This window comes from Taudactylus pleione, unplaced genomic scaffold (genome assembly GCF_031769625.1).
Source record: "Taudactylus pleione unplaced genomic scaffold, aTauple2 ptg000377l, whole genome shotgun sequence".
Lineage (NCBI taxonomy): Eukaryota > Metazoa > Chordata > Amphibia > Anura > Myobatrachidae > Taudactylus > Taudactylus pleione.
Window position 1 is genome coordinate 7,690,414 of NW_028284778.1, and position 19,156 is coordinate 7,709,569.

The 19,156-nt window shown below is 36.6% G+C and overlaps 1 long non-coding RNA gene across 1 annotated transcript in view; it reads left to right on the forward strand.

Moving 5' to 3' along the window:
- The first annotated feature begins 2,492 nt into the window (after positions 1-2,492).
- Positions 2,493-19,156, forward strand: part of LOC148508112 (uncharacterized) — a 34,633-nt gene continuing 17,969 nt past the window's right edge. Inside the window, exons 1-5 of the long non-coding RNA XR_015869643.1 lie at positions 2,493-2,630; positions 7,640-7,747; positions 9,055-9,136; positions 18,204-18,261; positions 18,368-18,434. This is a non-coding gene — a long non-coding RNA (uncharacterized LOC148508112). The remainder of the gene's footprint in view (positions 2,631-7,639; positions 7,748-9,054; positions 9,137-18,203; positions 18,262-18,367; positions 18,435-19,156) is intronic.

Genomic DNA, 19,156 nt, shown 5'->3' on the forward strand with positions numbered 1-19,156 from the left:
TTGCACATTACTACAATACACCCCCTTATGTGCTGTCTATACCCCTCACCCACAGTGTATGCTGCACATTACTACTATACACCCCCGTATGTGCTGTATATACCCCTCACCCACAGTGTATGCTGCACATTACTACTATACACCCCCTTATGTGCTGTCTATACCCCTCACCCACAGTGTATGCTGCACATTAGTATTATACACCCCCTTAGGTGCTGCCTATACCCCTCACTCACAGTATATGCTGAACAGTACTACTATACACTCCCTTATGTGCTGCCTATATTCCTCACCTTCAGTATATACTGCATATTACTACTATACACCCCCTTATGTGCTGTATATACCCCTCACCTACAGTGTATGCTGCACATTACTACTATACACCCCCTTATGTGCTGCCTATACCCCTCACCCAAAGTGTGTGCTGCACAGTACTACTGTACACCCCCTTATGTGCTGCCTATACCCCTCACCTACAGTATATGCTGCAGATTACTACTATACACCCCCCTTAGGTGCTGCCTATACCCATCACCTACGGAATCTGTATGAATTACCGGCGAGCGGTTAGCCGACAGTATTTTAGCCGTCACTATTGTACCAATCGGGTCAAAATACCGATTTGTAACATACCGATGTGGACATTATATCGTTATTATGCCGACACAAATACAGACCAATGTAATCCCGACACCCTATATACCGACAACTATCATCCCGACAGCACACGCACAACTACTGAACAATGAAATCCCAACACCCTATATACTCTCAATTGCAATCCTTGTCTGCCGTCATTTTTACTGACTGCACGTACCATAGTCTGTAATATCTAATTAAAATATAAACCCTCCATGTAATATCATCCTTCATGAACCATATACCGTATATACTCGAGTATAAGTCGACCCGAATATAAGCCGAGGTACCTACTTTTTCCCCAAAAAACTGGGAAAACTTACTGACTCGAGTATAAGCCTAGTGTGGGAAATGGCAGCAGCTGGTAGTGCCCCCAGTAGTAATTCCCCCTGGTTGTGCCCCCAGTAGTAATCCCTCCTGGTAGTGCCCCCAGTGGTAATCCCCCCTTTCGGTGCCTCCAATAGTAATCCCCCCCTGGTAGTACCCCCAGTAGTAATCCCCCCTTTTAGTGCCCCCTGTAGTAATCCCCCCCTGTAGTAATCCCCCCCTGGTAGTGCCCCCTGTAGTAATCCCCCCCTTGTAGTTCCCCCAGTGGTAATCCCCCCTTTTAGTGCCCCCTGTAGTAATCGCCCCCTGATAATGCCCCTTGGTAGTGCCCCCTGTAGTAATCGCCCCCTGGTAGTGCCCCCTGGTAGTGCCCCCTGTAGTCATCGCCCCCTGGTAGTGCCCCCTGTAGTCTCCCCCCCTAGTAGAGAGAGACGTGAAAAGAATTTAAAAAAAATAAACACTTACCTTAAACTCCCGCTCCTGGTCCCGCCGCTGTCTGCTCCTCCGGCCGCTTTGCATGGGAGAGACGTCGTCATGAGAAGAGCATTGGAGAAATGCTTTTTTTTTTTTTTTTAAAATAAAAAAAATCCACTTACATTTTTCTATTCTCAACTTATTAATTTTTTTTCTTAGCATCTTTTTTTTGGACTAAAATAGACCAACAACAAGATTTACAGCCACCCTGCAAATTGGTTCCTTCACAGAAAGGATCTATGCTTTTGAATATCCAAGGATATTTATTTGCCAAAAACAAAAAGCGAGGAGATGTCTGTTATTGGAACTGTGTTGAAAAGAAAAGTGGATTTTGTTCCTCGTATGCCAGCACTCTTAATTTTGACAGACCAGTGGTGCGGTCTCATGGAGAACATAATCACCCTCCACGTGCTGATCGAACAGATCTTGCTTTTGCCCGAGCTGCTATAAAAGACCGTGCCAAACGTACAGCTGAACCACCCTCACAAATAATTCAAGCAATCACCTCGGAGATGCCAACTACAAGTGCTGCATCAATGCCTAATTGGGATGCACTCAGACAAGTTGTAAAACGAGCTAGAAGAGCGGACTTGCCTGCAGAAGCACATACATTTTCCGATCTAAATGTTCCTGACAATTGACGGGAAATTGACGGTTGAACTGTTACTTGTAAAAGACAATTATTTTGCTTAAAACGGGATTTAAATTTTTACTGCATTGGACAAGCTTCGGAGACTTCAAGATGCACCATACTGGATAATGGATGGTACATTTAAAACTTGTCCCACCATGTTCTGTCATTTGTATACAATACATGCTATGGTTGGGACTGATGCATCTAGACAAAGATTCCCCCCCCCCTTGTTTTTGGATTATTATCGAGTAAAAGTGAGGAAATATATTTACTTTTTTTTTTTTTAGATTTCATTGTTCATAATTTGAAATAAATTGTTTTTTATGTTACTCCTCCACCCAAAAAAAACTTTTTGTTTAATTGCAAAGGTTAAAATTTCATGGACAATACCTTGCAAGTTTTCATTATAGTTTTCTTGTTCTGTGTTTTTAATACTTTGGAACTTTGCTATTAAAAATTATTAACAACGTCCCAACAGACATTTTTTTGGGGAGTTACATTTTATTGCATTGGAAGCAATGATCATTCAAGGAGCACTTACAAGTCAACTAAGGTAATTATGAAAATACATTTCAAAAGTATATTTTTTTAAACAATTTTGTTCATCAATTGCATATAGTTTTAATGCTTTTATTATGATTCTGTTTTTTTGTATTATACAGTATATGTAGTTTTATCCATCATGAAAAAATTTATATATCTGTACATGATTTTGGTAACTATAAGCCCTATATTTATTCAAAATTCTTTTTACAGGTTCTTTAGATTCCAGTATAAAAAGTCATATACGTATAATTTTTATTACAAATATTATAATGCAAAAGTCTTATGGCTGTATTAAATTACAGTTGAAAACTCAGCCGATGACAGATAAATCATGGACTGTAGTAGCTGTAATATTTTAAACATAAACAGCAAAATCATTCACAGGAATGAAACAAGTGTAAATAGTGTGAAATATTTTATACCAAACATAATAATGATGTCTAAATTAACATTCTGAAACTATTTTAAAGATAGCATACCAATCTGTATCACTATGAAATGTTATTGTTGTTCTCCTCTAGGGTTAGCAAGAATATTAGCATATATCTAATCTATTTTCCTAATAATAGCTTTATACGAGAGTCCTTATGGTTAAAGTATAAATATACAGATTTTTTCCTTTTGTAAAATTCACAAGGCACCAAAGGCAAAGTGAATCTGTACCTATTCTATTTGAAATTCATAAAATCAAACCAGGGTATGTAAATAAAATTATCACCTACAATATAACAAACACTATTACGATTACTAAACACTTTGTATACATATAGGTATCTAATAACTGTGTATGCATGCTAATAGATTGAAACAAACCATACATTTAATATCACAAATTTTTTTAATTTTTTTTTTCAATAATCACCATGGGACTTTTTATATTGGATGTAATATTTGTTTGCTGAAATGCGGTACATTTGAACACTTTTATTGAACAGATATAGAATTTATGGGCCTTAATGATTTCATTGTTTGACCCCCTAAAGATTTTTCTCTTGGACTCTTAGTAGGAGTATACATTAGATATGTAGCTTTAACACACATAAAAATTTCAGTAATTTAAATGTCATCCTTATTTGATAGTCACACAATAATCGGGATTATATTAGCGCTACATGCCTGGCCAACCTGTGACTCTCTACAATTGTTGTGAAACTACAAGTACCAGTATGACCTGATACAGGCTATTAGTGAATGCATAACTGTGGCAGGTGGATGCTGGTACTTTTTATATTTGAAGTAATATTTGGTTTGCTGTTTTGCGCTTTATTTGAACACTTCATTATTGAACAGATATAGATTTTAGGGGCCTTAGGTAGCTTTCAGTTACCCATGATAGTCTGTGTTTCATATCTTTAATATGTTCCTGCAAAAAATATGATTTCATTGTTTGACTCCTAAAGATTTGGTCTCTTAGTAGGAGTATACATTAGATATGTAGCTTTAACATACATCAAAACATCAGTAATCTAAATGCCAACTTCCAAGTTTTTTAGCTGTTCTGCTCCCTACCCCTGGAACTCTCTTACTCTACCGATCATATTCTCCACCTCTCTCCAAATATTACAACAGATCTCCAAACTCACTACATTAAATCCTTCCAGCTCTCATCCTAACCTGCTGCTCCTGTCTTACCCCATCTGTTTTACAACAGTATGTGTGCCCCTTTCCTTTAGAATGTAAGCTCTAACGTGCAGGACCCTCTTCCCTCATGTGCTTCTCCTTCTCTCACTCATATGATAATACCGTATATACTCGAGTATAAGTCGACCCGAATATAAGCCGAGGTACCTAATTTTATCACAAAAAACTGGGAAAACTTATTGACTCGAGTATAAGCCTAGGGTGGGAAATGCAGCAGCTACTGGTAGTAATCCCCCCCTGGTAGTGCCCCCAGTAGTAATCCCCCCCTGGTTGTGCCCCCAGTAGTAATATCCCCCCCTGGTAGTGCCCCCAGTAGTAATATCCCCCCCTGGTAGTGCCCCCAGTAGTAATACCCCCCTGGTAGTGCCCCCAGTAGCAATATCCCCCCCTGGTAGTGCCCCCAGTATTAATCCCCCCCCTGGTAGTGCCCCCAGTAGCAATATCCCCCCCTGGTAGTGCCCCCAGTATTAATCCCCCCCCTGGTAGTGCCCCCAGTAGCAACATCCCCCCTGGTAGTGCCCCCAATATTAATCCCCCCCCTGGTAGTGCCCCCAGTAGCAATATCCCCCCCTGGTAGTGCCCCCAGTATTAACCCCCCCTGGTAGTGCCCCCAGTATCAACATCCCCCCCCTGGTAGTTCCCCCATTATTAATCCCACCCCTCTGGTAGTGCCCCCAGTAGCGATATCCCCCCCTGGTAGTACCCTCCGGTAGTAGCCCCCCCAGTAGAAAGAAATGTAAAAAAAAAAAACCACTTACCTGTAACCCCGCTCCTGGTCCCGACGCTGCTACAGGCTCCTCCGCCGCTTTGCATAATGGGAGAGACGTCGTCATGACGACGTCTCTCCCATTACCCACTGCGGGAGCCGGAAGATGGCTCCCGCAGTGGGAGCAGCTGTAGCCGCTGAGAGTCTGACAGACTCTCAGCGGCTGCTGATTACACTAAACACATAGCTGCCGGCTCCGGCGGCTGTGTGTTTAGCAGTGTGTAGTGCTGACTGAACTCCGTCCGGTCAGCGCTACACACGCGGTGCAGCTGTGTCACAGTGACACAGTCTGCACCGCGGCCCGCATGGTACGCTACTCAGCAGCGTACCATGCGGGCATGACTCGAGTATAAGCCGAGGGGGTGCTTTTTCAGCACAAAAAATGTGCTGAAAACTCGGCTTATACTCGAGTATATACGGTATACTACAAACATCCCACAAGGGCACCTAACAGTTGGTAGCTAATGCACTTCTGCTTATATTTTTTTTTTTTATGACTGCTATTGCAGCAATGTATATGATCTGTCTCCTTGTCCTATATTTTTTTTTGTACTTTAAGTCATTGTTTTTGTGTTTGCTCATTTTTTTTGTTTTTTGTACTTTTTCAGTCGTCGTGAAACCCTTGTTGCGCCATATAAATAAAGTTTAATAATATTAATAATAAGAATATTAATAAAGTTAAGAGTTATGTTTCAAATTGTGCAATCCATTTTGGACTGAAGTCTTTTATGTAATTTAAATAAGTTTACTGTTAATTGCGTAGAAAATGCATACATTTTTTATTATTTTTAAATATATATTTTTTTTATCCCATGAAAAATTATATTTGTTGTTTTTACTGTTATTGATTTTTTTAAAAAGACATTATAAATACACAATTATTTGTATAATGAGCCTCAGTCATTATTGTATACAAGGGCACAGCTCAACACAGATTAACTATTATTCTGAAACTGCACATGCTCATGACCCATTTTGCAAGGGTATATAATGTGTCCTGATAACATTATTTAAATCCTTTTTAATGCCTCTGACATATTGACAGCTATAATCAAAAAACAGTGGCAGGTGTTTTTATCATTCTCACAAAGGGTGTGTGTCTGAATCGTTTTCGGTCAGTTGTAATCCCATGTACTGTATGAACATAAACTGCATGCTGGCCTTGCAAAGCTACCAGCAAGAGTAAGCCTAGTCTTTCTCAGCTGTCCTGCTGCATTGCGAAATCCATGATCGCGACCATCAACCATTGATTTGTGCGATTTTTTTTTTTTTTTTAATGCAAAATATATTTATTATTAATAAATTGTCAAAACAATGAAATAACAATACAGATATGGAAACCATGTCGGGGTCAGTATCAGAAAACAGTTCTAGAATTAGGACTCAATATCCAAAATCGCCAGTGACATCACTGGCGATTTTGGTTATTGAGTCCTAAATATATAAAAATATATTTATTATTAATAATAAATTGTCAAAACAATGAAATAACAATACAGATATGGAAACCATGTTGGGGTCCGTATCAGAAAACAGTTCAAGAATTAGGACTCAATATCCAAAATCGCCAGTGACATCACTGGCGATTTTGGTTATTGAGTCCTAATTTGGTTATTGAGTCCTAAATATATAAAAATATATTTATTATTAATAATAAATTGTCAAAACAATGAAATAACAATACAGATATGGAAACCATGTAGGGGTCAGTATCAGAAAACAGTTCAAGAATTGCGACTCAATAACCAAATTTGCCAGTGACATCATAAACCTGCAAAAAAAGACCCACATATATAACAAGAAAATTAAAATAAATAAAAGACACACAAATAAAAGACCATGGGAACAACCAGACAATAGGGTGAAGAGGTGGGAGGAAAGGGAGTAGATAAATGTATATCAGAAAAAGAGAAAGCAGTCGCCACAGATCAAATAATGTAACCCTGCATCCATCAATTCCCATTACAAGGGTATAGAGAAAAAAAATAATAAAAATAAACTAAAGTAAAGCAGTAATACAACCTATTAACCAGGTGCAAAAGCTCATGATTTACTACAGATCAGGACAGACCTAGGAAATAGAGGAGCGGGTAGAGGATAGTATAGTTTTGAAGGTCACAGACTCCTTGAAATACATCCAGTGGAACCAAGTATCCCTAAAGGACTCATAACCATTATAAGCAAAAGACAGTATATCATCCATTTTCATATATTAGTCTATCTTAGCAAACCATTCCATAACGATGTGTGTGATTTTTGATCCCATCCTTCAATCTCCATGGCAGTTCAGGAATTACAAATACAGCATGGGGTGTCATACACCTGCTGAATTTTCATTTTTGTCAAAGATTACAATTTGAAAGCTACCAGCGTTCAGTTTTGCAAATTATATCCTGGATGAATCATGCACAAAAGCAATAACCTATGTGTTTTCATTACAATTATTAATGAAAAAAAAATAACTCAATTCATATGAATATAGTCTTTAAATTCTTATCTTAAATAATTTATAATAAACTAAAATACCATAAAGATTATTTGATTTTTTTTTTATTTAAATTATTTTTGTTTATTATTTGTTTTATATTGAAATACAATACTGCTTTTAGACTAATGAAAATGAACAATGAGCCCCGTCGACCCGTTGAAGCAAAGAAGAGAGGAGGATACAGAGGAGAGGACAACTTTTCTGATTCGTCTTTGGACTATATTAAACGGTGATATTAGTCTTTTTTACTTATTTTTAAAATGTAGGTTAATTCAACATGTGTTAATTTAAAAAAAATATATATATATATTTAAAAAAAATTTAGTTAAAAATATGCATGTATCTATTAATATATTAAATTGTGTAGAGGATGAAAGCACACTCATTTATTTTACATAAAAAGGGATGTAGTTCTTTTGTCGGCGTATAATATTTTTAATTTTGAAATACTGAAGCCGTCATCCCACCAACTTGCATAATGCGGGCACTGACATCATGCTATATGTAAGGATACCAGCGTCTGCATCCACAAATTCCAGAATCCTAAACGTTAGGACTGTGTAATTATTCTACTGTCCCAGGGGGATGGCCGTATAAGGTTTAGTCACCCCCACTTGAATATTATGGTTAGGCACCCCACGGGTATGATTAGGTTGAGATGAGTGGTTTTAGAGTTAGGCACCACTGATGGGAGGTACGGGTTAGTCACCCCCCTGATGGGTTATGTTTAAGGTGTGTTAATGTGTAAAATGGTTTAGGCACTTGGGGGAGGGTTAGGGTTATGCACCATGGGGTAGGGTTCTGGTTAGGCATGACTGTAGGGAATTTAGGTTTAGTCACTATGGGGGAGTTTATTGTTAATAACCACTAAGGGAGGCTTAGCGTTGTTAGAGATGGAGACTTAACTCCCCCTTTGTTATGTTTCCACTAGTGCCTTCCCCCATTGGGATTTAAAACTGCATCTATTTAGTCACAGGGCTATCATACACATTGTGTAAACACATGGTCCTGAAGAAAGAATTTGGAAGCTATTTTTTTATTTTTTATTTACATTTATATACTATTTTATGTATGTTTTTAAAATATTTGTAAAATCAAAAAAATCACCATATGTTCATAAATTAAGCCCGGTTAGATTTTGAGCTTTCCAAGCATCAAGAAGAATAAGAAGAAATAAAGATTTGATTGAAGTGCTATCCTCTATGGTCAACTTTTGGATTCTTTGTTGGATTCTTTTAATCAGTGATATTGTTCTTCTATTTTTAACGTTATTCATTACTTATTGATAATTTAACATGTGTAATTTTTCCAAAAAAATAGGGTACACTAAAGGGAGTTAGAGCATTCGGTAATACATGCACATGTATAATACAGTGGGTAGAGGATGAAAGCTCCTTTCTTTTGGTTACATACAAACATGGGCCTGAAGAGAGCATTCTGAACCCACTTTTTTTTTTATAAGTATTTTATGTATGTTTTACCAGATTTATTTTAATACAAATCAATTTACAATTTTTGTTTTATATACACATTTAGGTTGTGTTGTTTTCAAGCATCCATAACGATAAGAAGAAATTAAAATTGGATTTATGTGCTATACTTTACATTGCTAACATTGGTGAGTACTCTCTAAAATATTCTTTGTCATGTTTTGTTAATCTACTTATTCCCAAAACAACCCTCAAGATACATTTTACTATAATTTATTAAAAAATATATATATATTTCTAAAAATTCTTATAATAGAAAATTATCCAGAGGTAGCATATTTATGTATCAGTGGCCCCTTATCCCTTTAAACTTAGATTAAAAATGTAATTATTAAAATATATGGTTTTACTCAAACTCATTAAGAAACATTTTTATATTCTTATCAAGACTGATGATAACTAAAAAAGCAATGTAGAACACAAAACCATTTATCAATAGAAGGTTAAAATTTAATTATTTTATCAAACAAAATTATATTTAAAGAATGTAGTTTACAACACCACGGGCAGGATATTGGAGGAAAATATACCAATGCTGCTATCAACAATACTGTTTTAATATCCACAACAATATGCCCTTACTGATCAGGATACCGGTGTTGTAATCCACACATCATCCATCATGATTGTGATACACCGGAAAGAGGACGTATTAGAGGTTTCAAGGGGTAGGGGAAGGTTGGCTTACATTTAAACACAACCACTGAAGGCTTATGTTTAGGTTGCGGGGAGGTGGGGTTAGGTTTGGGCAGCCCAAGGTGGAATTTAGGGTTAGCTGGAGTTTTATGGTTGGAGTTTTATGGTTAGTCATCACTAAGTGAGGGTTAGGGGTCAGGGGGAGAGTGGAGGGTTAGGGTGATTACCAGATGGCTTTTGTATCTCCTCCTGTGGGGCTTGCACAGTTGGGATTTGAATCCCATTACGTTTAAATTTTACTCCATTTTGTAAATCAAACTTTGTGTATAATATTTTAATATAGATAGATTTATAATTTGCTGTATCATGTTAAGTTTCGGTTTGGCACAAATCCAACCAATTATAGTCTTGAAAGGATCTGACGTTGAAGGTTGATATTTACCCAGGATTCAATCCTACACTATAAAGAGGAACACACGCCCTAGAATAGACGCCACTTTGATTGCTCGGTGACCATGAGCAAGCCTTAGAGACCGTTAGGAGAACAATAACTTATTTACAAAATCCCTGGTATCCTTAGGGTAAGTGTGTGTTTTTTTTTTTTTTAAATGTTTTTATTGAAGTCACCAAATACATTCTGGTACACAAGCAAATATGACAAGAAAACAATGACAGTCACAATTTATAGCATACAGTTCACTTGTGGTTTTGAGGTAATAATTTTGCCACAATTTTCTCTTTTTACCAGTCAATAGAAAATTAAGCAGTAATATATTATAGTGACTTCAACCATAATAGAGGAAATGTAGGGGGAAGTAAGAAGATGGGTAGGGGAGGTGGGGAGAGAGGGGAGAAGTATAATAAGAGAAAGAAAGAAAAAAAGAGAAAAAGAGGGGATAAAGTGGGATGGGGGTTGTGAGCCATGCACTCCCAGGGTTAATCTCTCACCAGTCTACTCGATTGTTTGTGGGTTTTTTATTTATTTTTATTTTTTTTCCCTAAGTGTAAGTTATTGGGGGGTCTTGTAGCAGTGTTCTAGTTTCATACCATTGTGTTGATTTGAAACACTGTTGTATTTGTCTTTTAATCTCAGGATTTAAAGCCTCAATAAAGCTTTCCCAAATTAAGAAGAATTGTTCTGCTTTCTTTTCCTTATTGATAGAAGAGTTGACCCTATCCATTTTGAAAATATAAAATAATTTCTCTTTGAACATGGTTAATGAAGAAGGGGTAGGAGCAATCCATTGTTGCAGGATAAATTTTTTAGCTACAGCCAAAATAATTAATAATAATTTTTTCCAACCCTTAGAAACTCTAGTTGTTCCTGGAATATAACCCAGTATTGCCCATTCTGGTGTTAATGGAAGATAATTGATTAGATCCACTAGCACATATTGCTTCACTGCCATCCAAAATTTCTTGATCACCCTACAGTCCCATAGGCAGTGGTATAAAGATGCCTCTAAATGGGCGCATTTTGGACACGCAGAGGAGGTTGCAATACCAATCAAGTGACAACGTTTGGCAGAAAGATAGCCCCTATAGAATCGTTTGTAGAACATTTCTCTGTAAGTTGTAGCTGGCAATGTTTGGAGGGAATACTGTAGAGTGTGCACAATATTGGTTTCCTTTAGATTCGGAAAGCAAGTCTGCCACTTAGTGATACCAGTGGAGAATGTTCCCGTAAGTAAGGAATTCTTAGTAGGTGATAGCAAAGAGATATAGCCCTATATTGGTAGCCAGCGGACAAGAAGGCAGTATCTAACCTATTATCCCAATCCAAGGGAGATAAAAAAAGATAATATTTTACTGGTGTAGTGTTGTGCCTTTAAGAAGGCCAAGTTACAAGAATGAAGAAAATCGTATTGTGCATGTGCCTGTTCAAACGTTAATGGACGTTTAAGTGAAGAATTAGTGAAATGTCTGACTGTACGAAGGCCCAACGAATCCCACCTTCAGAAAGGGTGTGTTGCAGACCCATTCTGAAAGTCATTGTTTCCCAACAGAGGGAGATGCAATTAGTAGAAAGCTTGTATTTTGAATTTGTTACGTATCGAATGCCATGTTGACCACGTTGACATCAGGTGTGGGTTATCAAGCAAATGCGGTGGTATATTGTGTTTAGGCATATGTAAGAAGTAGACCAAGTCCAAACCAGATAGGAACTGTCTCTCTAATTCATCGTGGGTAAAATGATTTCTATGTAGAATCCAGTCATGAATGCATCTACAGATTGCAGCTTGGTTGTAAAGGAGAGTATGGAGAAAGTTAATTCCCCCCTCTTCCTTAGTGCGTTGAAGAATTTTCAAACTAAGTTTTGTTTTTTTGTTATTCCAGATAAATTTCCGAAATGCGGCATCTATCTTTTTAATATCAGTTAAAGTTAGAAGTATCGGGAGGACTTGTAGAGGGTATAGCAGTTTAGGGAAAATTATCATTTTTATTACTTTGGCCCTTCCTAGGTAAGAAAGCTGAAAATGTTGTCAGCTTTCCATTTCCGCAAAAAATGTATTATCGAGGTAACATTCAAAGAATATAGGTTGTGAATATTCTTGGGTAATTGTATACCCAAATAAGGTATGCTAGATCCTGCCCATTTCAAGCCTCCTAAGTTGTCTCTAGGTCTAAAAGGTCTATTACCCAAAGCTAGTGCCGTAGATTTGGTAAAGTTAATAGTAAATCCAGAAATGTGACCAAATCGTTCCAATTTTTTGAACAAGGGTGTCAAACTAACCTCTGGATTTGATATGAAAAGCATAAGATCATCTGCAAAAGCCATAAGCTTTAATTCGTAATCTCCAATGGAAGCACCACGCAACAGCGACCAATCTTGAAGAGAACGGATTAGCGGGTCAAGTGCTAAATTGAATAAAAGGGGTGAGAGCGGACACCCCTGTCTCGTACTTCTAAACATATGTAATGTGTTGCCGAGAAGGCCATTGACAAGTAACTTAGTACATGGATTCAAATAAAGATATTTGATCATATTAATAAATGACGTATCAAATTCTCTGGCATCCAGAACTAGGAGCAGATATTCCCACAGAATTTTGTCAAAGGCCTTCTCAGCGTCCAAACTCAACAGAATAGTGGAAGATCTCTGATCCGCTGGGGAAGAGGCCAAAACTGCAACTGCCGAGCGAATGCCCAACACCGATTGGCGGCCTTTTGTGAATCCTAGTTGATGTGGGGTAAGGATTGTCAGCATCATATTATGTAATCTAATCGATAAGATCTTTGCCAAGATTTTATAATCCTGGTTAAGGAAAGTAATGGGTCTATATGAAGACAACAAGGAGGTATCCCTATCTGGTTTGGGAATCAGGATTGTTGTTGCCTCTTTAAATGAAGGATGAGCAATGTTATCCGAGTAGATTTGTTGCAGTAAATTGGTAAGTGTAGGTGTAATGTCGTCTTTTAGGATTTTATAGTAATTTGCTGTAAAGCCGTCAGGGCCAGGTGATTGTTTTCAATTTGAGCGATTTAATAGCCATGATAACTTCCTACTCTGTGATATTATCTTCTAAACATTCCCTCTGCTGGGTGGATAGTTTTGGTAGTACTGTCTCATTAAGAAAAATTTTTGTATTTTCTAAGTTAGATGTTTCAGCTGCATATAAATTTTGGAAATACACTTCCAAAAGTTTTGATATATCAGATTGAGATATAATGGTCTCTCCCGTTGTAGGGTCGCAGTAAGTGTGTTTTTAACGCACATACCCCTGTCCACGTCCGAACAATTATCGCTTTATTTCCTATGAGCTCTTTCTTCCAACACTCTTTTTTTCAATTGTTATAAGCCTATCTTGTACCCCCCTTTCAAAACTAACACTTCTAATGCATCTTTCCCTGGTAATGACCCCTGTTAAATCTATTACACAGAGGCAACATTAATATTCCCGTCATACCTGTCTTTATGTAAAATGGGTTAAAGTTATGGACCATACGCAGCGTTTGGGGTAAACAGGATCCGGGCAACGCTATTGTGCTTGTTCTTTACTTCACTAAATTTATGCTGTAAGGCCTGTGAATCTATATAAATGATGCGTCACTTACTGTTCATCAAGGACACCTTGCCTTCACGAACGCATGGCGTTCTGCTTATGCCGCCATGAAAAAAAACCTTCATGGATCCATGCTGGACAAGTCTCTTTCCCGCCCGCATTGGCATCCAGCAAACTAAACCTTAATTAAATCGTTTCACCTAACATATCCACGCTGCTTACTGCTGGGTTACCCCAGCTGTAAGCAGCATGGAGTCATGAGGATAAATGTTTTAATGGCGGTATGCTTGACGGATGACATGCGGAAGGGAAGGCGACGTGTCCAGGATGAACTGTCAATGTCGCAGCATCTACATAGGTTGACAGGACTAGGCGCGTAAGTTTACTGTCGGAAACGAAGCACAATAGCGTGGTCTGGATCATGTACAACCCAAACGCAGCTTCTGGTCTGTAAAATTGAGCCATAATAGATAGGGAAATAAATGAATGACGGAAACATGAACGTTGCGTCCACTTAATATACTTAACTAACAGAACCCTTGCGAATATGCATAGTAGGGATGGAAATCATTTGATGTTTTATCAGAACCATCGGTCACATGTTTCTAATATTCAATGTTTAACCCTGCAATGTTTAAGAACCAATATTTCATCAACATCGATAACTTTCTACCCCAATGTTTTTGCTTGCTTTTCCAAAGTTTTTTTTTTTTTTGGGACACTGTGTAGTGCTGTCACTCTTTTTGGGCTGCCAGCTGGCTCTCTCCTTGTTTTCTAGCGAAACACAACTTAAAAAGAGAGTGCAAAACTGCTGCTGCGTGCATGCTGCTGCTGGGGGTGGTGGATGACAGAGTGAAAGACGCTATCGGCAGCCAATCCACTTCAGCACATAGGACAGCCCCACCCCTGGCTAACTGTCATTGATTCTGCTTTCAGTGAACAATGGTTGGCTGCTGGTTGTCTGTCTGCTGCAGCTCTTTGTAAGCAGCAGTGACCTGTTTTATTAGTTAATGCATCATGTTTTATTTCTACTTTAAAAAGTTTACTATACCCAAAAACTTCTAAAAATGCATCAATCCATATAATTTTTGCACCCATTTGTGTGTGTATATAACAATGTTACAATTTCATTATTCTATTTCTACATATAGCAATTATCAAAATTATTTAATTTAAAATGTTTACACCTAAATGTATATAAAATATATTTCATTTACACAAACCATATACATATTAATATATAGGTTGCCTATTTATGCTACATAATATATATAAAAATATAGATATAATGTATACATGAGGTAGCTGTTTAAAAGTCTCACAATTTTTATTATAACTGCTGACAGTGGTTTACTTAAAAGGGATATTTCTTTATCTATATCTACATAAACATTTAAGATAACGTCAGATGGGATCCATTGAAATAACGACACAGGACTTATACGACACATATATATATATATATTTCTATTCATGCATTATATTTTTAAAAACATTGCTTATGTGTTTTGGTACAAAGAATAATGTAAGACTGTGGGACGTATTCAATTACAGGCGAAAAGTCAGAATCTGCGGAAAAGTATCACGGATGACGTAATTTCACCAGGCGAAAAGTTTCCTCCGTATTCAATTCCAACCTATTTTTGCGTACGCGAAAGCACAATGTAATGTAATAGGCGAAAAAGATTTGCCTATGAATAGCAGGCAGAAAAAAGTGCAAAATTGCAGTTTTGGGTGCAAACTTCGGGAAACCCCCCTTCACCCTTGGGACAGTCCCCCAAAGGTAAACTGTGTAAAAAAAACAAAAAAGACTTTCGAACACCCGAAAAAAGTGCTTTCAATTTGGTGGGGAAAAAGTGCAAAGTTTGGGGACAAATTTAAAAACTAGTGAAATAGACTTCTGGGGGGTCCCCAAGTATGGGGCAGGTGTTTTTATGATTGCAGGTGCTTGCGGAAGGTGGATTTTTAACGTGATTTAAAACTTCACTCTAGCAACTTTAAAATATGCTAGTACCCTTTAAAATATGCTAGTACCCATTTTCATGTACCCTAAATTTTCTTCAAAAATAAACTGCTTAATGCTATTCTTCACCAGTTGTGTTAATTTCGCTAATTGGAAGCAATTGACACAACTTAAGTACTCCAAATAACTTAATTAGGGCTAATCGGGGACATCTATAGTGATCTCCAATGTTAGTGCATCTTTTGGGGGGTGTTCCCCATTTTTGACAGGACTTATCGCCTGTTTAAGTTTCGCCGGGTGCCGTTTTAGCGTCCTTTCTAATTGAATACGGGGAATAGCGGGAGCATGCCCGATACTTTTCCGCATGAAAACGTGATGGAGGCAAAAACCTTGCCATGCGAAAAAGTATCGTGGGTGTGAAACTAATTGAATACCGCCCTATATCCATTAAATCAGGGATAATATATGAATGCTTTTAATTGTATTTTAATAGTTTAAAAAACATATAATAAAGTCAACATACTGTGGTATCCTATTCACCAATAAACTCTTCTGGACAATGCTGCAATATTTTAATACAGTATTTCTGATATTTATGCTTATGCTAGTTAATTTTACTTGATATTTAAAAATTTTACAATAAATCTAGTCTCTCTGTAAATTGCTTTATGGCCGACGTAATGAAAGTTTTTATTAACATTCTTTTAATTTATAAACCTTATTCTTTAATGGTGGTATTCTCTAGTCTGTGAACCAGTAAAGTAAGAATTTATAGGGATTATATTGTCCTCAATATTTTTATTAATTTTTAGTAAATATATTTTATGTTAAAAAATATAAACATTTTTAATTTTTCTTAGTCTTGGATATTAGTGGGAGTATAAATTATAAAATAACCCATTCAATTTATCTTTTTTTAAGGATCAATAGATAATTGCTATGAGTTCCCGCACTTACTTATTGTTGTTAGTCTTAAAGCCCCTACTGATACATTTAAGTTATCGTAATAACAATAATGTACATTCCATTTTATACATTCTTTGATATAGGGGAGATGGTGCTACCTAGCTCACTGAATGGATATAATATTACATCAATAGAAAAAACAGTGTGAGACTGATAAGGTGCACACTAAGACATACAAAATTGGAAAATAACCAAACTAATAAAACATAACTTTTATTTCATATTTTAAAACAATACCTAAATTGGCATATGTATTTTGCTGTTATTATTAAAATAAAAAAGACAAGAAGTGCTAATAGTAAGAAAAAGTGTTTAAAATTGGTTGGTTCATTTCACTGAGTCACAGTAAGAGGTAATGTTGGCTCTTATATTTTTTATATATTAACTTGTTGAGACATTCAAATATATATATGCGATCCTCTGTATTATCCTATTATATTGAGGTATATTTATAATATTCAATAAAACGATTGTGTGTTGTGTCCACACTGTAGATGTCTCAAATAACAAGAAATAATCTATTCCCAGTTCTGAAAAGAGCAACTGCAACAATGTGAACTAGTTTTTGCTTCAATGTTGCCTTGGTCCACAGTTAATATACATAGTAACAGGCTGTGAATACACCTCTGTAATCTCTCGTTCTTTTCAATCTTGTTAACTGTATGCCAGCTACGTGGAATATAATTTCACTTAGCGCTAGTGTATGCGCTATGACATTGATACGTGCTGGCACTGTGTACCAGCCAAACTGTGACTCAGTGATCCCAACTATCTACAGCCAATACGTATTTCGACGGATATCCGGCTTCCTCAGGGCAAGCAGAGCAAGTCCCTTGATGCGATTTAAATACTTAGTACTTGGATACTGTTGCTAGGGGGTGTGTCTAAAGGTTTTTAATCTCTCAGTGAGTATTCTCCCCTTTTGTTAAGGTATTGTTGCTATATAAATGATTAGGATTCCCAAAAATATCAATATGTTTCATATCTTATAGTAGTTATAAATTTTAAAATATGAAATAAAAGTTATGTTTTATTAGTTTGGTTATTTTCCAATTTTGTATGTCTTAGTGTGCACCTTATCAGTCTCACACTGTTTTTTCTTTTTTTAAGGATGTCTGAAGATAAATCCCCTTCTGAAACTGCTAGCGTCTCACATGAGGAAGATACAGCTGAGGAAGGTTCAAGCCAAAGGGCTCCAAAATTAGCAAAATACAAACTGAGACACTCATCTACCAACTACTTCTATATACACCTTTGGTGCAAATGCAAGAAATAAACGTAACAAATACTTAAATTTGGGAAAAAATTCCCCTTAAAGTTTCTTAAGCTGGCACAACACCACGCCCAATAGAGGCATGTAAGAAAAGGTTGCGCGACTGCAAACGTATTACCAATGACAAAATCCAAGATGCTATTGAACTTGATAAAGAATGGGACAACAAGATAAAAAAAAACACTTTAATACGGTTCGTGAATAAACAGTTGAAAACACTACTGATAAAAGTAACTCTGGTGTAATCTAAGTGCTTCATTAGTGGGCGTTTAAAACAAATGAAAATATGTATTTTATGTTATATTTAAAAAATAAATATATAACATTTTGGGACGTTTACATTTTTGTTACAGAAACTAGAAAGAAGACCCAAAGAAAAAAGGATTAAGAAGTCTGCAAGACATACTGAAGGTGTGTTAACCTGATATAATTTAAAAAATATAAATAACATTAATTATTAATGTAACATATGTAAAGGTTGAATTTAAACAAACCAAAATAATTGGGAATTATACAGGTCAAAAGAGAGAAAAAAAAGCAACAACTGAAACAGGACAGCGAATCAGAAAGGACTGGTGACACAGGTATGCATGTACTAATGGGTTTGCTTTTTAATAACGAGAATGGAGATTAAGATTTATATAAACACAATAAGCATAATCACAATTGTCAAAATCACAACAGGGGCAGGTAAGTATGATGGCCCAAACACTGCAATGTGGTGCCTAAGCCTAAACTCACCTCTGGTAGAGCATAAACTCAAAGAGTTGGTCTAGGCACAAGTTTGCGGCGCACTAGATCTGCATACCACAACAGATGTAAACCGGTAATAATTCATCTACCTTATAGAATATATCTAGAGACAATGAGCAGATATTATGCCTACTCCTGGCGGTGCTCCCATAGAGTTAAATATTTAAACATGAAACAAGAAGAAAAAGAAAACTCCTTTTGTGGGGGCCCTCTATTATATAAATCAAAAAATTCTTTTAATTGGATCTATTAAGATCAAACAGACTAACAGGACATACAATTAGGTACAGAATCTTTATCTCAATATTAGTACCAGACAGCACACATCTTTATAAAAAAAAATTATTTGTTTATTAAAACATAATTCAGACTAAATAAGTCTATTGACATCAGATTAACCAGTGTGACATTATATAGTGTGATAATAATTAAATATAAGATCTCCCTCTATGCACATGTATATATACAATTATAGTACTCGTTAAACCAGCACTGTTGTCATAAATGTTACAATACAAAAAAAGATATTTGTTTACCAGTTGCCTGGCTACTA